The sequence below is a fragment of the Oncorhynchus nerka genome, linkage group LG17 (assembly GCF_034236695.1).
Source record: "Oncorhynchus nerka isolate Pitt River linkage group LG17, Oner_Uvic_2.0, whole genome shotgun sequence".
NCBI lineage: Eukaryota > Metazoa > Chordata > Actinopteri > Salmoniformes > Salmonidae > Oncorhynchus > Oncorhynchus nerka.
In genome coordinates, this window is record NC_088412.1 from 40426580 (window position 1) to 40446600 (window position 20021).

General features: G+C 44.0%; 1 protein-coding gene across 1 annotated transcript in view; it reads right to left on the minus strand.

Annotated features, from left to right (window-relative positions):
• The window catches only part of LOC115145514 (ATP-sensitive inward rectifier potassium channel 12-like), a 49702-nt gene extending 40628 nt beyond the window's left edge, over window positions 1-9074 (minus strand). The window contains exon 1 of the mRNA XM_029687045.2: window positions 8394-9074. The gene's annotated coding sequence lies outside the window, so the exon portion shown is untranslated. The remainder of the gene's footprint in view (window positions 1-8393) is intronic.
• Window positions 9075-20021: the final 10947 nt, after the last annotated feature.

The following is a 20021-nucleotide window of genomic DNA, read 5'->3' on the forward strand; positions in this document are numbered from 1 at the left end:
CCAAAACAAGGCCAAATATACACTGGAGTATCGTACCAAGACGACATTGAATGTTCCTGAGTGGCTTACATACAGTTTTTACTTAATGTGGCTTCAAATCTATGGCAAGACTTAAAAATAGCTGCCGAGCAATGATCAATAACCAATTTGACAGAAATTATAAAGAATCATGTGCAAATATTGTACTATCCAGGTGTGTAGATCTCTTAAAGACTTACCCAGAAAGACTCACAGCTGTCATCGCTGCCAAAGGTGATTCTAACATGTACTGAATCAGGGGTGTGAATACTTATGGAAATTAGATATTTATGTATATAGTTTTCAATAAATGTGAAAAAAAATTCTAAACTCATGTTTTCATTTTGTAATTATGGAGTTAGATATTGTGTGTAGAAGGGTGAGACAAAAATATATTCAGTTGATTTTGAATTGAAACTGTAACTCAACAAAATGTGGAATAAGTCAAGGGGAATTAATATTTTCTGACGACACTGGAGTTTGGTTTATTTAACTAGGCAAGTCAGTTAAGAACAAATTCTTATTGTCAACGACGGCCTAGGAACAGTGGGTTAACTGCCTTGTTCAGGGGCAGAACGACAGATTTTTTACCTTGTCTCGGAGATTCAATCTAGCAACCATTCGATTACTGGCCCAACGCTCTAACCACTGCATTGGAGTGGTCTAGTTACAGTGGTCTAGTTACAGTTTTGACGTAAATCATCTTGAACATCTATGGAAAGACTTGAAAATGTCTGTCTAGCAATGAACAACAACCAACTGACAGTGCTTGAATAATTTTTAAAAGAATAATGGGTCCCGCTTTAAATTGCGTGCAGCTTATAGAGGCTTCATAAAGTCTTCATAAATACTTACATACGTGTTACAAATCTATAACTGTATGCCATGCTTTAAAGGGTTCATAAATGTTGCATAACTGTGTGACATAACCCACTTTGTCAAATATGACATAAACATGTGCTTTATAAAAGGTGGCAATTGCACCGCTTAATAAAGGCCTTATAAATTATGTTAAATTGAGGCTTCACAAAGCATTCTTAACCCTGTTATGCATCTTGGTAGTGCATTGCAACGCCAAGACATTGGGTTCGATTCACGGACCACACATACATGAAAATGTATTTACGCATGACTAAGTCGCTTTGGATAAAAGTGTCTGCAAAATTGTATATATTATATTTCACAAAAACATTTCTAGCATGGCACAACCCCTTTCCCTCTTGGGTAAATAGTCAATATTGGACCTGACCTCAACGTCCTCCAAAATGCTGTGCTGCAGGATGACTCACACTAAAGTGCAGTCATGCACAGCAAAAAAACGTTGGGAGGACCTTTTAAAATCTGTTTAGGTTTGCCTACTTCTGTTTTTTTCCCAAATTCCATTTTCTTGGTTTTGTTTATCCAGGTTTCGGACTTCCCCCATTTTTTCTGGTTTACCCCATTTCTTTCACACTCATTTAATAGTAAAACAACATAATTGGATTATTTGTTTACAACAATGCTTAAACCACATCAGGGGATGACTTTTGAGGTCTAAGAAACTTAGATTTGAGTGTAGTTGCCCTTTAATATAGTGAGCATGCCCTGCACTGTTTGGTTAGCAGGTGTGATGTGATGTGATGTGATGTGAGTAAAATGTCAGCAACACTCAGATTATTAGTATTATTCAGAGCTCCATGAAATGACACCATGTATACATTCTACAGACCCTACTGAGTATTCACATACTTTTACTGCTGCACCCAGAATCGTTCCTGCTTTAAGCAAATATATGTTGGGGATTAATCAGAATAGTTGGGTAACATAGATAAGATGTTTTATTTTCATTAAATGCTTGTGAGTTACTTCTCAAATAGAATGTATCTTGTTGTACTATAGTGGTGGCCATTTGCAGTTATCCTTTCTCTGTCATGGGGTCAGTTACTTGGGCCGTAGAGAGGGGAGAGGTCAAGCTTGTCTTCATATGTAAACATATCTTTTAAACCATGTGAAGGGATGATTGAGGGGGAACCAATTATCTCTTGGCTCCACAATGTCTGTGTGCCAGTCACTGTGTCTCCGTGAGCTTGTCCAGAATGGGAGTGTCTAAAATGACAATTGATATATATCCTAATGTCTTGGTACTATGTTGTACCAAGAACGAGAAGTAGAACCTCGTTTTAGAAGAGCAAACTGAACGATAATTTATTGCTAATGCTGTCTGGCTATGGAATTACTCCTCTCTCAAGTAAAGTCTTCCTTTGTAATATTCCTAAAATCTGTTATTCGTCATGTGAGTTGAGATGGGTGTGTCTTGGCTATAAATTATACTCAGAACTGTTTTGTAAGCACTCTCAGAGAATTCATTTATAGACACTGAATTGATCTGAGAGTCACAGGGTTGTGATGGAGCTCATATAATTAAAGATTAAAACTTTATGATTTACATTTACATTTAAGTCATTTAGCAGACGCTCTTATCCAGAGCGACTTACAAATTGGTGCTTTCACCTTATGACATCCAGTGGAACAGCCACTTTACAATAGTGCATCTAAGTCTTTTAAGGGGGGGGATGAGAAGGATTACTTTATCCTATCCTAGGTATTCCTTAAAGAGGTGGTGATATGTTATGAGTTATGATAACTCTGACTTGTATGTGGTTTGCTCTCATGATTTGGTAAATACAGGAAATTTCCACTACATATACAAGGGCACAACTGTTTTTTATCATGAATGGTTAGACACTTCTACTATTAAGTGGGAGGCTTTTATTTGGAACATTTCTGAAATTCCTGACCCGGAAGTACTTTTTTAGTGTTGCTAACAAGACACAGATCATGTAATGAGTTTGCAAATCAAATGTCCTGTATTGTGCTGCCACTGGACAGTGAAAAACAGACCTTTATTGTAATTTAAATTCGTTTGTAGTAGTTAAGCGTTGAAGTAGTTTACGTACTGTAGCTACCTCAATCGTTATTTCTAATAATTTTGGTGACTTCAAAGTAATTGCTAGCTAGCTCAGCTAAATACACATCCCCCTAGATACATCCATGTCTCAGTCACATAAGATTTGTAAATGAAAGAGGAATATACTACTTGAATGGAGTTACCCATCTTCTCATGTACTGTAGAGTTTCTGGCACAGCACAGATATGCCTTTATCCAGATGGTGTGACAAAGGCATTTCCTAACAGACCTACTAACTTTCTTTGTTGTTACTTTTAAGCTTGGAACCAACATGCAGTTCCTTCAGCAGGAAGAGAGGCAAGAACCATTGGTCCTGCAGCTCAGGGACAACCTACACTATTCACAGCGCTGTGTAATGTTCAATGTGCACACCTGCTCGAACACCTCATTCCAAAATTATTGGCATTAATATGGAGTTGTTCCTCCCTTTTCTGCTATAACATCCTTCATAATTCTTGGAAGGCTTTCCATTAGATGTTGGGATATCACTTCAGGGACTAGTTTCCATTCAGCCACAAGAGCATTCGCGAGGTTGGGCACTGATTGATGTTAGGCGATTAGGCCTGGCTCGCAGTTGGCGTTCCAATTCATCCCAAAGTTGTTTGGTGGGGTTGATGTCAGTGCTCTGTGCAGGTCAGTCAAGTTCTTCCACACCGATCTCAACAAACCATTTCTGTATGGACCTCGCTTGGTGCACGGGGGCATTGTCATGCTGAAACAGGAAAGGGCCTTCCCCAAACTGTTGCCACAAAGCTGGAAGCACAGAATCATCTAAAATGTCATTGTATGCTGTAGCATTAAGGTTTCCCTTCACTGGAACCATGAAAAACCGCTCCAGACCATTATTCCTCCTCCACCAAACTTTAAAGTTGGCACTATACATTGACCCTACAGCATCATATTATATAACACATACATAAATGATGAAAGGGGTCTGACTTTAAATTAAGTGTAGCATCATGCAATATAGAGGCTTTATGGATGTGTTGTGAATGATCGAAGGGCTCTCATTTCAAACTAAGTACTACAGGACACTACATAGTGTCAATAAATAGGCAGTTAGGCTGATTTCTGAAGGTTCTCTCATGATCCACAGGTTACTGTAGGGTGTGAGAGGTATTTAAATGGGTTGATGGACCTGCAAAGCTTGTGTTTGTGTGTGTGTGTCAGAACCAAGTTGATTTGGAGTAGTCCAACCTGAGACTACCACACCAGATATTCCTCTTCTGTTCCCATGGTGGAGACCAGAGATTGATTACAACCTATTACAATGGTGCCAATATTTTGTGGCTGATCTTTCAGCAGGGGAGTGGGTGAATGTGTCAATGACACGACTGTGCATTGCACGGTATGGCAAATGTTTGTTGTGTGCATGTTTGTGCACTGGGGAACATGTATCTTGGCTCCAGAAGAAAGACACTTTCAATTTCTTTAGGTTGGGGGTTCAAGGTAAGTGTTTATTGGTGTAACGTTGTCCGCCGGCTATTGAATACACAGCACAAACTCAGCAAAAAAAAGACACGTCCCTTTTTCAGGACCGCCTTTCAAAGATATTTGGATTTTTACAAATTAACAGCACAGATCTTCATTGTAAAAGGTTTGAACACTGTTTCCCATGCTTGTTCAATGAACCATAAACAATTAATGAACATGCACATGTGGAACGGTGGTTAAGATACTAACAGCTTACAGACGGTCGGCAATTAAGGTCACAGTTATGAAAAAATTAGGACACTAAAGAGACCTTACTACTGACTCTGAAAAACACAAAGACAAATGCCCAGGGTCTCTGCTCATCTGCGTGAACGTGCCTTAGGCATGCTGCAAGGAGGCACGAGGACTGAAGATGTGTCCAGGGCAATAAATTGCAATGTCTGTACTGTGAGATGCCTAAGACAGCGCTAAAGGGAGACAGGACGGACAGCTGATCGTCCTCGCAGTGGCAGACCATGTGTAACACCTGCACTGGATCGGTACATCCGAACATCACACCTGCGCGACAGGTACAGGATGGCAACAACTGTCCGAGTTACACCAGGAACGCACAGTCCCTCCATCAGTGCTCAGACTGTCCGCAATGGGCTGAGAGGCTGGACTGAGGGCTTGTAGGCCTGTTGTAAGGCAGGTCCTCGAAAATAAAAGAAAGCCGCACACTCTTGGAGCTCAGATGCAAAAATGTAATACCAACGTTTCGACAGCCAAGCTGTCTTCATCAGGGTATAATCACAAACACTGCGGGATGACTCGTTTATATAGTGTCAAAAGACACAGGTGTCTGTAATCATGGCCAGGAGTGGCCTAATATCATTGGTTAATAATCAAATATTAAAATGTCATACAAAGAACAGCATACAAATATGTAAGGCAGGTCCTCACCAGACATCACCGGCAACAACGTCGCCTATGGGCACAAACCCACCATCACTGGACCAGACAGAACTGGCAAAAAGTGCTCTTCACAGACGAGTCGCGGTTTTGTCTCACCAGGGGTGATGGTCGGAGTCGCGTTTCTCGTCGAAGGAATGAGCGTTACACTGAGGCCTGTACTCTGGAGCGAGATCGATTTGGAGATGGAGGCTCTGTCATGGTCTGTGGCGGTGTGTCACAGCATCATCGGACTGAGCTTGTTGTCATTGTAGGCAATCTCAACGCTGAACGCATCCTCCCTCATTTGGTATCCTTCGTGCTGGCTCATCCTGAAATGACCCTCCAGCATGACAATGCCACCAGCCATACTGCTCGTTCTGTACGTGATTTCCTGCAAGAAAGGAATGTCAGTGTTCTGCCATGGCCAGCGAAGAGCCCGGATCTCAAACCCATTGAGCACGTCTGGGACCTGTTGGATCGGTGGGTTAGGGCTAAGGCCATTCCCCCCAGAACTTGCAGGTGCCTTGGTGGAAGAGTGGGGTAACATCTCACAGCAAGAACTGGCAAATCTGGTGCAGTCCATGAGGAGGAGATGCACTGCAGTACTTAATGCAGCTGTTGGCCACACCAGATAATGACTTACTTTTGATATTGACCCCCCCTTTGTTCAGGGACACATTTTTCCATTTGTTAGTCACATGTCTGTGGAACTTGTTCAGTTTATGTCTGTTGTTGAGTTCATACAAATATTTACACATGTTCAAATTCGCTGAAAATAAACGCAGTTGACAGTGAGGACGTTTCTTTTTTTGCTGCGTTCATAAGCCTGGGAATATCAACCATTCAAAGTTGGCCTTAGTGGGAGTGACCATAGACTTCTATGGTAGTGACCTTACGAACTAAAGTATTTGTCATCGTCACTACTTAACAGTCCAAAAGTCCTAATTATTGCTAAACCCTGCCCATTTCTACAGTTTATCTTCCTAAACTTATTTTAAACCTAACCCTAACTAATGAAGGCCAAGTTTGATGTGTTGGTCCACCAGACTTCTTCTGCATTTGGGCAGAAGTGTCTGGGAAAGAGATTAGGTGTAATGTGACTAACATGACACCCTTTTCATAAGCTGAACGCCATTACAAGCGGGACTGAATAGGGTCCAAATATTGTACAATCCAGGTGTGCCCATAGTTCATAGCTTGGAAGTATCATTGTCTAATTGATTGGGTTTTCCACCGCCTTGCACAGAAACCTGATTGGTTCGTTAGGAAGGTGTTCACGCCAAGGTGCTCGGAGGCTTGTGACTGGCCGGCTGGTGTTGGAAACTGGCAGGTTTGGGGCAGAAACTGAAACGGGAGGGAGGGAGAAAGGCGGAAGGGGGTTTACATGTGTGTGCTGCTATTGCTGTAGACTAGGAGGGAAAGAGAGCACAGCACTGGTCTTGATAGGGTGTCAGATGGTGGTGATGACAGACAGTAACAGACACACGCTAATTTAACTGTCCAAAAAAACACCTACAAGTTCTATTGAATATGGTGAAATGTGAAGTGGCCCACTCATTAAATGTTAATTGTATGAAACAGAAACAGACATTTTAACTTCTGTGAAGGTCTCTAATATTTTGTAGCTGTATGTAATGAATTCCACTTACATTTGCGAGTATCTGAAAAACCTGTCAAGTAAATACTTGTCTATTTGAACTAGTAATCATTATGTAAAATGTGTTATTGCAAATTGCCACTGTAAATGAAAGACATCCAGAAAAGGCTCATGGGGTAAGTTTTGCCCTGAATCAAATACACTCCAAATAAACCACCTTGTTGATCTCAATCTATACAGTGATTCAGTAATCATACATTTTCACCAGATGATCAACTAAAACTAAAAAGTACAATAAATGACTAAATGGAAGCATGGCTATTTCTGATATTGATTTGAACTGAATCCCCATTCAGACCAGCTGACTCCTAGAAATAGACACAATTATGAGTATGCGTGCACTATATGATTGGACCTCAAAACGTGTGTATTACTGGACGCAATTGTGCATATAGTGCTGGTACAAGGTATTTTCAGGTACTTAATTTAAACTTCTGACGTAATTGACAGTCTTTTGCTTATTTCAGTGATCGAATGAAATAGTGGTGAGTGAGTAATAATAATAATAATAGAAATACTGTAAATAAATATATAATAAATATAAAATAAAATATCAGTAATAGCAAATGAGTAGGCTATCGTTCTGCTTTTTAATAGTGGGGGGAAAAATGCATGATACATCAACTTTATTTTGATTATTCATCTTTCAAGGAGCTAAACAAAACAAGCATATACTGTTATTTACTCAAAATATTTGGATCAAACAGCTCCAAAACCATGAGAACTATTCAATAATGTTCCTGGGAGAAATTATTTTAAATGTTATAAATGTTCAATATATTTTACTTGGCTAGATACAAAAAATATAATATTTCTCCCAGGAAGAATCTAATTTCTCCAGCTACTGATAATGATTGCCTTTGAAACATTCATTCCTAGTATAATTGTCTAGGCTAGACTGTTTAGTGAGAGGAGAATGACTCTTTATTAATAGCCTAGATATATGTACCTGTATGTGACTATGAATTCAAGCTTTGTCCTCCTCAATGGTCTGTGTGTTCCCATTAGACCCATGCAGGTTCAGAACAGTTTAACAGCACGTTAAGCATGTTGGCCCAGTTTCAATCCGTTATGTCCAAGATAAACAGCAGGTTGCTCAATACAGTTGCTAGGATGCCAGCATCGAACCATACCAGAGATATGAATATCCATACTGTTCTGTTAGACTCCTCTCTGACTCTTTACGGCCCTCAGAACAATATGCATGTTTATCATAACCTGATTATAAACGTGTAGGTCTGTACAACAACTTATTTTAACAGAGAATGTAGACTACATCCAAACCGTCAGTTGTCAGATTTTCAGGGTAACTAATCTGCACTAGACAGCTGTTGAAGAAATAGGTGGTGAATTAATTCCATTACAGGTGTCAATCAATGCCAGTCTGATCGTCCAGCTGCTTACCTTGTGATGATCCCTATTTTTTCCGGTTAAAGTTCCCTTTCTCCAACTGCTCTGGTACAGAGCTTTTCCAGTTCCCCCTCTGCTTGCTAAGGTTCTTTAGCCAAACTGCAGCATATTCTCTGCTGGGTTCTGGCTAATTCTCTTCAGATCCTTTATGGGTAGAACCACTCCATCCGAGTGAGGCAGAACCGGAAAAACACGCTGAGGTTCTTCATCTCGATCATTCCTGGTCGTCACTGGTCTCTTTCGCCGTTCAGAAAATGTGTCTACACAACGAAGTGACAGGACAGGGACCGTATCGCTGCACAACAAAACACCTGTTCCACCAAGACGCACTCGATAGGTGCCCTGGGTTCTTTCTGTGTGCTCTCGTTTTCAGAAATAGGTATATGGGAAAATTGGGAAGGGAAGTAGCTCTTTGGAAAGGACCAGAACCCCCAATGGTAACCTCTCTAGGTAACAATTTTATGCAAAGAAAAAAGCATGATATTCCGGTCGGAACAATCTTTGAGGGTCTCTCTCTCCCTCTCTGGAGGGGTCCACTCATTTAAATCAACGTTTCCCCCAACCTTGTCGAATCCATACAGTCACCCCCCCTCTTCTTTCTCTCTACCTATCTGATCCAGTTCTGCTGCAGTTCTCTCTTGCGCACTCACCCTCTCAACCTCCCTCTCTCTGTTTCTTTTTCTCCCTTTCTGTCTGTGTCAATGTTGGCATTTGCAGACTATGCGCTCGTCCGCTCCCGAAGAACTGCATTGACACTGAGAGGCAGCCTGATGCTCAGTGTATACAAACAACTGAACACACATTAAGTAACACACATTTGCAATGACCTTAACACCATACATAGACATTAATTATAATATTGCAGAGTCCAAAACACACAAGTTTATACACAAAAAATACACAGTCCATTACCTGCACTACCTGTTGCTGTAGTCAAACATGTGTTGGTTGAGTTCTTGTTGCCAGTTTAAACTTACATAGATTGCGGATGTTTGTTTGTGTATGTGTGTGTGCGTGTGCATATGCATTTTTGTTATGCCACCACCTTGAAAACTGTCTTGGGGTTAAGGTGGTGTGGTCTTGTTCTATTAATATCTTACAGTAATGCGCTGTATGAGAGTGAGTGTGTGTGCTCACATGGGTGTGTTTGTGTGTCAGTGCTAGGAGAGCTATATCTGGTAGTAATCCCCGAGAGGTAACTGAGTGGTAGTCTGGATTATATACCATGAGGAGCAGATTGTTCCACTGACAGAATAGGGCCCTACAACACACACATACACACACAAAGAGAGACTAATAAATCATACCTGATCTCACATCGTAATTCATCATAATCTCTCGAGCATCACGGTGTGTGCGCAAGTGAGCGCATGTGTTTGTGTCTGTGTGCGAGATAAGGGGCAAAGAGAGAGGGAGCGAGAGGGTATCTACGTAAGTATTGGACATGAAGCTGTGACACTATTGTATGTGCAAACTTGCCTTGGAAAATATAATATGCCGTATCGGCTATTTCAAATGTTATTTTGCTCACTGCATGTTATTTTGCTTTTTGCATGGGGAAAACCAAGCCCAGTCGTGTACGTCCAATCCCCTGCACCCTTCTCCTTGTCTGCTTCCTAGCTAGCCCATGTCCACCCATAGCTATACCCTTTCAACCCCTCTACCCCCTGTCCCGCTGTCCACCCCCATACCCCATACCCCTGCCAACCACCCTCCCCCTTACCCTCGTCTGCCTCCCTATCCCCTGTCCGCCCCCCTGTCCGGGCGATCTCTGTGGATGATCTGACCTTTCTGGCTCAGTGGGGAGTGTTTGGGAGGTGAGGCCATATCCCAAATAAAAATGTACCCTCAATTGTTACACAACCCCCCCCCCTTATGTAAGAGTGAAAGGGAATGCTGGAGAGCACAACACCAGCTACAATACTGTAAGGTTTGACATCCAGTATTGTTCCTGAAAAAGTTACATTTTCAAAATGCCTCAATGTGGTAAGGAGAGCATGTGGCGGTAAGCAGCATTGAAATTACAATTCTTGTGTCAAATAACATTATGATAAAGTCAAGTGAATTGTAATATTGAAATCGCAAGAATTGGCAGAGGCTTTTACATTAACGACTGGAGAATGTTGTGCAGCGTAAAATGAGGGGTGGGGACAATCCAAGTAGTCCTTGTAGCCATTTGATTAACTGTTCAAGAGTCTTATGGCATTCTGTGCAGTAGCAGAGAGAACAGTCTTGGGCCTTCCTCTGATACCGCCTGGTATAGAAGTCCTGGATAACAGGAAGCTTTGCCACAGTAATGCACTGGGCTGTATGCACTACCCTCTGTAGTGCCTTGCGCTCAGGGGCCGTGCAGTTGCCATACCAGGCGGTGATGCAACCATGCTCTCAATGGTGCAGCTGTAGAACTTTTTCAATTTTTTGTCTCCTGAGGGGGAATAGGCATTGCCGTACCCACTTCATGACTGTCTTGGTATGTTGTCAGTGATCAGGCCTTCCACAGTTGTGTCGTCAGCAAACTTAATGATGGTGTTGGAGTCGTGTTTGGCCACACAGTCATGGGTGAACAGGGAGTACAGGAGGGGACTAAGTACACACCCCTGAGGGGATCCAGTGTTGAGGATCAGCGTGGTGGACGTGTTGTTGCCTACCCTTATCACCAGCATCCAGTTGTAGAGGTAGGTGTTTAGGCCCAGGGTCCTTAGCTTAATGATGAGCTTCATGGGCACTATGGTGTTGAGCGCTGAGCTGTAGTCAATGAACAGCTTTCGCACATAGGTGTTCCTTTTGTCCAGTGGGAAAGAGCCGTGTGGAGTGCGATTGAGATTACGTAAAAACTTCCGGGTTGGAGCGAGCGGTCGCATCTGCACTCGGTCCGCAGGTTGTATTACATTTCATTACATTTCATTATAGTACAACGGTTTGATTTGTCTAATCTTAGCAATTTCTTCTTAGCTAGCTACATAGCCGTCTTTGTATCATAGATAATTGCGTAATTATCGTATTTCGTCGTCCTAACGCCGTCTACACTGCCCTGCAGCGAGCCAGCTAGCTAACGTCCACCGTTAGCTAGTCCACCGTCTACCGATTAGCAGCACAACTATTACACTCAACTGAACGACTTGATTAGTGTAGTGTTAGCTAGCTACATAGTTGTCTTTGCTGTCTTCGTATCCAAGATAATTGTGTAGTTTAGAGTGTGTAGTTTTAGAGTGATTATCTTAATTTACCGAGGTTAGCTAGCCAGCTATTTGTCGTCCTTAACAGCTAGCCAACAGCTAGCCAACAGCTACCCAACGTCTACCGAACAGAACTTCCGCACTCAACAATCCGGTCGCATTTCGCTTCGCTCCACAGGTAGTATCACATTTTTCATTTAATTTCATTACAGTACAACGGCTTGATTTGTTTGATCGTAGCTAGCTACATAGCTAGCTACATAGCCGTCTTTGTATCAAAGATAATTGTGTAGTCTAGAGCGATTTCCTAGGTTAGCTAGCCAGCTATTGTCGTTCTTTTAACGCAACGTAACGTAATCAACACTGCTAGCTAGCCAGCTAGCCCCGAATAGCAGCACAGTAGAAACTATTACACTCAACGGAACGACTTGATTAGTGTAGGGTCAACAACGCAGCCACTGCCAGCTAGCCTACATAGTCAACAACGTAGCCTCTGCCAGCTAGCCTACTTCAGCAGTACTGTATCATTTTAATCATTTTAGTCAATAAGATTCTTGCTACGTAAGCTTAACTTTCTGAACATTCGAGACGTGTAGTCCACTTGTCATTCCAATCTCCTTTGCATTAGCGTAGCCTCTTGTGTAGCCTGTCAACTATGTGTCTGTCTATCCCTGTTCTCTCCTCTCTGCACAGACCATACAAACGCTCCCACACCGCGTGGCCGCGGCCACCTAATCTGGTGGTCCCAGCGCGCACGACCCACGTGGAGTTCCAGGTCTCCGGTAGCCTCTGGAACTGCCGATCTGCGGCCAACAAGGCAGAGTTCATCTCAGCCTATGCCTCCCTCCAGTCCCTCGACTTCTTGGCACTGACGGAAACATGGATCACCACAGACAACACTGCTACTCCTACTGCTCTCTCTTCGTCTGCCCACGTGTTCTCGCACACCCCGAGAGCTTCTGGTCAGCGGGGTGGTGGCACCGGGATCCTCATCTCTCCCAAGTGGTCATTCTCTCTTTCTCCCCTTACCCATCTGTCTATCGCCTCCTTTGAATTCCATGCTGTCACAGTTACCAGCCCTTTCAAGCTTAACATCCTTATCATTTATCGCCCTCCAGGTTCCCTCGGAGAGTTCATCAATGAGCTTGATGCCTTGATAAGCTCCTTTCCTGAGGACGGCTCACCTCTCACAGTTCTGGGCGACTTTAACCTCCCCACGTCTACCTTTGACTCATTCCTCTCTGCCTCCTTCTTTCCACTCCTCTCCTCTTTTGACCTCACCCTCTCACCTTCCCCCCTACTCACAAGGCAGGAAATACGCTCGACCTCATCTTTACTAGATGCTGTTCTTCCACTAACCTCATTGCAACTCCCCTCCAAGTCTCCGACCACTACCTTGTATCCTTTTCCCTCTCGCTCTCATCCAACACTTCCCACACTGCCCCTACTCGGATGGTATCGCGCCGTCCCAACCTTCGCTCTCTCTCCCCGCTACTCTCTCCTCTTCCATCCTATCATCTCTTCCCTCTGCTCAAACCTTCTCCAACCTATCTCCTGATTCTGCCTCCTCAACCCTCCTCTCCTCCCTTTCTACATCCTTTGACTCTCTATGTCCCCTATCCTCCAGGCCGGCTCGGTCCTCCCCTCCCGCTCCGTGGCTCGACGACTCATTGCGAGCTCACAGAACAGGGCTCCGGGCAGCCGAGCGGAAATGGAGGAAAACTCGCCTCCCTGCGGACCTGACATCCTTTCACTCCCTCCTCTCTACATTTTCCTCTTCTCTCTCTGCTGCTAAAGCCACTTTCTACCACTCTAAATTCCAAGCATCTGCCTCTAACCCTAGGAAGCTCTTTGCAACCTTCTCCTCCCTCCTGAATCCTCCTCCCCCTCCTCCCTCTCTGCAGATGACTTCGTCAACCATTTTGAAAAGAAGGTCGACGACATCCGATCCTCGTTTGCTAAGTCAAACGACACCGCTGGTTCTGCTCACACTGCCCTACCCTGTGCTCTGACCTCTTTCTCCCCTCTCTCTCCAGATGAAATCTCGCGTCTTGTGACGGCCAGTCGCCCAACAACCTGCCCGCTTGACCCTATCCCCTCCTCTCTTCTCCAGACCATTTACGGAGACCTTCTCCCTTACCTCACCTCGCTCATCAACTCATCCCTGACCGCTGGCTACGTCCCTTCCGTCTTCAAGAGAGCGAGAGTTGCACCCCTTCTGAAAAAACCTACACTCGATCCCTCCGATGTCAACAACTACAGACCAGTATCCCTTCTTTCTTTTCTCTCCAAAACTCTTGAACGTGCCGTCCTTGGCCAGCTCTCCCGCTATCTCTCTCAGAATGACCTTCTTGATCCAAATCAGTCAGGTTTCAAGACTAGTCATTCAACTGAGACTGCTCTTCTCTGTATCACGGAGGCGCTCCGCACTGCTAAAGCTAACTCTCTCTCCTCTGCTCTCATCCTTCTAGACCTATCGGCTGCCTTCGATACTGTGAACCATCAGATCCTCCTCTCCACCCTCTCCGAGTTGGGCATCTCCGGCGCGGCCCACGCTTGGATTGCGTCCTACCTGACAGGTCGCTCCTACCAGGTGGCGTGGCGAGAATCCGTCTCCACACCACGTGCTCTCACCACTGGTGTCCCCAGGGCTCTGTTCTAGGCCCTCTCCTATTCTCGCTATACACCAAGTCACTTGGCTCTGTCATAACCTCACATGGTCTCTCCTATCATTGCTATGCAGACGACACACAATTAATCTTCTCCTTTCCCCCTTCTGATGACCAGGTGGCGAATCGCATCTCTGCATGTCTGGCAGACATATCAGTGTGGATGACGGATCACCACCTCAAGCTGAACCTCGGCAAGACGGAGCTGCTCTTCCTCCCGGGGAAGGACTGCCCGTTCCATGATCTCGCCATCACGGTTGACAACTCCATTGTGTCCTCCTCCCAGAGCGCTAAGAACCTTGGCGTGATCCTGGACAACACCCTGTCGTTCTCAACTAACATCAAGGCGGTGGCCCGTTCCTGTAGGTTCATGCTCTACAACATCCGCAGAGTACGACCCTGCCTCACACAGGAAGCGGCGCAGGTCCTAATCCAGGCACTTGTCATCTCCCGTCTGGATTACTGCAACTCGCTGTTGGCTGGGCTCCCTGCCTGTGCCATTAAACCCCTACAACTCATCCAGAACGCCGCAGCCCGTCTGGTGTTCAACCTTCCCAAGTTCTCTAACGTCACCCCGCTCCTCCGCTCTCTCCACTGGCTTCCAGTTGAAGCTCGCATCCGCTACAAGACCATGGTGCTTGCCTACGGAGCTGTGAGGGGAACGGCACCTCAGTACCTCCAGGCTCTGATCAGGCCCTACACCCAAACAAGGGCACTGCGTTCATCCACCTCTGGCCTGCTCGCCTCCCTACCACTGAGGAAGTACAGTTCCCGCTCAGCCCAGTCAAAACTGTTCGCTGCTCTGGCCCCCCAATGGTGGAACAAACTCCCTCACGACGCCAGGACAGCGGAGTCAATCACCACCTTCCGGAGACACCTGAAACCCCACCTCTTTAAGGAATACCTAGGATAGGATAAAGTAATCCCTCTCACCCCCCTTAAAAGATTTAGATGCACTACTGTTCCACTGGATGTCATAAGGTGAATGCACCAATTTGTAAGTCGCTCTGGATAAGAGCGTCTGCTAAATGACTTAAATGTAAATGTAAATGTCATCTGTGGAGCTGTTTGGGCATTATGCGAATTGGAGTGGGTCTAGGTTATCCGGGAGGATGCTGTTGATGTGAGCCATGACCAGCCTTTCAAAGCACTTCATGGCTACCGACATCAGTGCTACAGGGCTGTAATCATTTAGGCAGGTTACCTTCACTTCCTAGGGGACAGGGACTATGGTGGTCTGTTTGAAACATAGGTGTTACAGACTTGGTCAGGGAGAGGTTGAAAATGTCAGTGAAGACACCTGCCAGTTGGTTCGCGCATGCTTTGAGTACACGTCCTGGTAATCCGTCTGGCCCCGCGGCCTTGTGAATGTTGACCTGTTGAAAGGTCTTGCTCACATCGGCTACTGAGAGTGTTATCACAGTCGTCCAAAACAGCTGGAGCTCTCGTGCATGCTTCAGTGTTGCTGGCCTCGAAGCGAGCATAAAAGGCATTTAGCTCGTCTGGTAAACTTGCATCACTTGACAGCTTGCGTCTGAGTTTCCCTTTGTAGTGCGTAATAGTTTTCAAGCCCTGCCACATCTGATGAGTGTCAGAGCCGGTGTAGTAGGATTCAATCTTAATCCTGTATTGACGCTTTGCTTGTTTGATGGTTTGTCTGAGGGCATACATTTCTAATAAGTGTCCGGATTAGTGTCCCGTTCCTTGAAAGCGGCAGCTCTAGCCTTTAGCTCGATGTGGATGTTGCCTGTAGCCATTGCTTCTGGTTGGGAAATGTACGTACGGTCACTGTGGGGATGACGTCATCGATGCACTTATTGATGAAGCCGATGACTGAGGTGGTATACTCTTAAAATGCCATTGGGTGAAACCCGGAACATATTCCAGTCTGTGCTAGCAAAACAGTCCTGTAGCGTAGCATCTGACCACTTCCGTATTGAGTCACTGGTGCTTCCTGCTTTTATTAATGAAGCTGGTGACTGATGTGGTGAACTCCTCAATGTTTTGAAAGAATCCCTGAACATATTCCAGTCTTTGCTAGTGAAACAGTCCTATAGCATCCGCTTCATCGGACCACTTCCATATTGAGCGTTTCACTGGTACTTCCTTTGAGTTTTTGCTTGTAAGCAGGAAAAAATAAGGACAGAGTTATGGTCATATTTGCCAAAAGGAAGTCGAGGGGGAGCCTTGTATGCGTTTGTGTGTGGAGTCAAGAGTTTTGTCGCCTCTAGTTGCACAGGTTACATAATGGTTAAATATATATATATATTTAAAGTCTACGAACACAAGTGCATTCTTGCTTGCTTATGGTCCTATTCAGCTCATTGAGTCCGGTATTACTGATAGCGTCGTTTTGTGGTAGTAAATAGACAAGCTACAAAAAATATAGATGAAAACTCTTTGTAAATAGTTTGGTCTGCAGATTATCATGAGTTAGGCGAGCAAAAACTAGAAACTTCCTGAACATTAGAGATCGCACACCAGTTGCTGTTAACAAAGAGAAACACCCCTCCCACTTGTCTTACCGGAGGCTGCTTTCCAATCTAGACAATGCATGGAAAAACCTGCAAGATACTGTATATATTATCAATGTCCTTGTTCAATCAAGAAACAGAATATTATATTTCTTCAGGTCCCATTGATAGAATAGTCTCAATCAAACAGAGTTAATACAGTTTGTTCTCCAGTAACTGCACATTGCCAACAGAACACAGAGCAATGGTGATCTATTTGTTTGCCAACGTAATCTTGTTAGTAGGCCGCCATGCATGTCTCTTTTTCTCTGTCTCTTCCTCTTTTGAGTCCCAGGGATTAAGGGCTTGGTCCGGAGTAAGCCAAATGTTCAGAGCTTCCGACTCATTGAAGTAGAACTCTTAATTCACATCGAGGTTAGTGATCGCTGTTCTGATGTCCAGAAGCCGTTTTCCGGCATAGGAAATGGCAGACACATTTTGTATGAAAAAAGTTAAGATCTTAAAACTAAATTGCAGAATTGGTCAGTAGCCTGTAAAACGGGCTCTCCAGCGCCATTCTTGGCATCAGAGCAATAGGGCTCTGGTCAACAGTCGTCCACTATGTAGGGAATATGCTACAATTTGGGAACTGCTGTGTCTAAAAAAAGGTTAATAGCTGTCAAATCCTTGGTTCCTCTGTCCTTGTTTCCTCAATTCCTCTCAAAGCTCATAGAAGGAGGTATTAGGGAGGAACCTTGAGTCCTCTAATGTTCTTTGAAAAAATATGGACAAAGGAGGCAATTATTAGACAGATATTAACATTTTCAGACACAGCCAAAGTATCAGTAAGGAACATCCAGCTGCACCTGTGGTCACATGATTCTCCACATGGTTGTCTGATCTTCTGACTTCGGTAATGTCAGCGTTGTAAGTGAAACAGTGAAGACCCACACAATAGTGCGTTTGAAATTTAAAAGCAATGTTCCTGCGTTTACGGAGACCACATACATGGTAAACACTGCATATGTCAACTCAATCGGAAATTCCCTTAAAATGTTTATCGCGCTACAACACAGATATTCTGTGCTATGGATTTAATCTAGCCCTAAATCAGTTTGGATGCCAGGCTACTTATCATCCTCAGTGTCAACAATAGCACTGCCGGAAACATTAACAGTCAGTCCATACATGTGTGGGACTTACAGTTGAAGTCAGACGTTTACAAACACATAGGTTGCAGTCATTTAAACTCATTTTTCAACCACTCAACAAATGTCTTGTTAATATTAGCAAACTATAGTTTTGGAAATTCGGTTAGAACATCTACTTTGTGCACAAGTAATTTGTCCAACAACTGTTAACAGACAGATTATTTCACTGTATCACAATTCTAGTTGGTCAGAACTTTACATGTAGTAAGTTGACTGTGCCTTTTAACAGTTTGGAAAATTCCATAAAATTGTCATAGCTTTAGAATCTTCTGATAGGCTAATTGACATCATTTGAGTCAATTGGAGGTGTACCTGTAGATGTATTTCAAGGCCTACCTTCAAACTCAGTGCCTCTTTGCTTGACATCATGGGACAATCAAAAGAAATCAGCCAAGACCTCAGAAAATAAATTGTAGACCTCCACAAGTCTGGTTCATCCTTGGGAGCAATTTCCAAACACCTGAAGGTACCATGTTCATCTGTACAAACAATAGTATGCAAGTATAAACACCATGGGACCATGCAGCTGTCATACCGCTTGGGAAAGAGACGTGTTTAGTCGCCTAGAGATTAACATACTTTGATGCGAAAAGTGCAAATCAATCCCAGAACAACAGCAAAGGACCTTGTAAAGATGGAGGAAACAGGTACGACCGTATCTATATCCACTGTATAACGATACCTGAAAGGCCACTCAGCAATGAAGAAGCCACGGCTCCAAAACCGCCATAAAAAAGCCAGACTACGGTTTGCAACTGCACATGGGGACAAAGACTGTACTTTTTGGAGAAATGTCTGGTCTGATGAAACAAAAATAGAACTGTTTGGCCATAATGACCATCAGTGTTGTTTGGAGGAGAAAGGGGGACGCTTGCAAGCCGAAGAACACCATCCCAACCATGAAGCACGGGGGTGGCAGCATCATGTTGTGGGGGTACTTTGCTGCAGGATGGACTGGTGCACTTCACAAAATCGATGGCATCATGAGGGGGGGAAATTATGTGGATATATTGAAGCAACATCTCAAGACATCGGTCTGGAAGTTCAAGCTTGGCTGCAAATGGGTCTTCCAAATGGACAATGACCCCAAGAATACGTCCAAAGTTTTGGCAAAATGGCTTAAGGACAACAAAGTCAAGGTACTGGAGTGGCCATCACAAAGCCCTGACCTCAATGAAATATAATATTTGTGGGCAGAACTGAAAAAGCGTGTGCAAGCAAGGAGGCTTACAAACCTGACTCCGTTACACCAGCTCTGTCAGGAAGAATGGGCCAAAATTCACGCAACTTATTGTGGGAAGCTTGTGGAAGGCTACCCGACATGTTTGACCCAAGTTAAACAATTTAAAGGCAATGCTACCAAATACTAATTGAGTGTATGTAAACTTCTGACCCACTGGGAATGTGATGAAAGAAATAAAAGATTCTCTACTATTATTCTGACATTTCACATTCTTAAAATAAAGTGGTGATCCTAACTGACCTAAGACAGGGAATGTTTACTTCGATTAAATGTCAGGAATTGTGAAAAACTGACTTTATATGTATTTGGCTAAGATGTATGTAAACTTACGACTTCAACTGTATAAGCTTCATCACATCTCTTCCACTCGTCAGATGTATTCTTACTCTCTCAGTTGTCCTCAGAGCCAACTCTGTGCGAGTAATATCTAAACAATGGATACCATGTGCTGTCAAGGAAATGGCTACCATCGCATCGGAGCCATCAGGAAATAGTACACACTGTTTGGTCTCCCATGAGTTATTAAGTTATTGATGTTGAAACAGGGGCACAGGTGTGTAGAAAGGGCAGCGTAGCCTTCTCCTTCAATTCCTGTTCGTCTGCTCTAATGTAACTAAAATCCTTCACCGCACTTGCCACTGCCAGTATCACTTGTTTACTAAGCTCACATATCGGTCACACAACCTTCTTCCTCTGACCTTTTGTGATTGTTCTTTTGTAGCCTAGAAACCCACATCCGTTGGGAGCTGCTTCCTGTCTGGCCCAACTAACAGCAGAAAGCTGGAAATTGAATGAAATCAAAACGTCCAGTTGGTTGATCTGTGGAAGTATATGAGATACCTCTTCCTCCATCCCCTCTCTAAGGCCCCA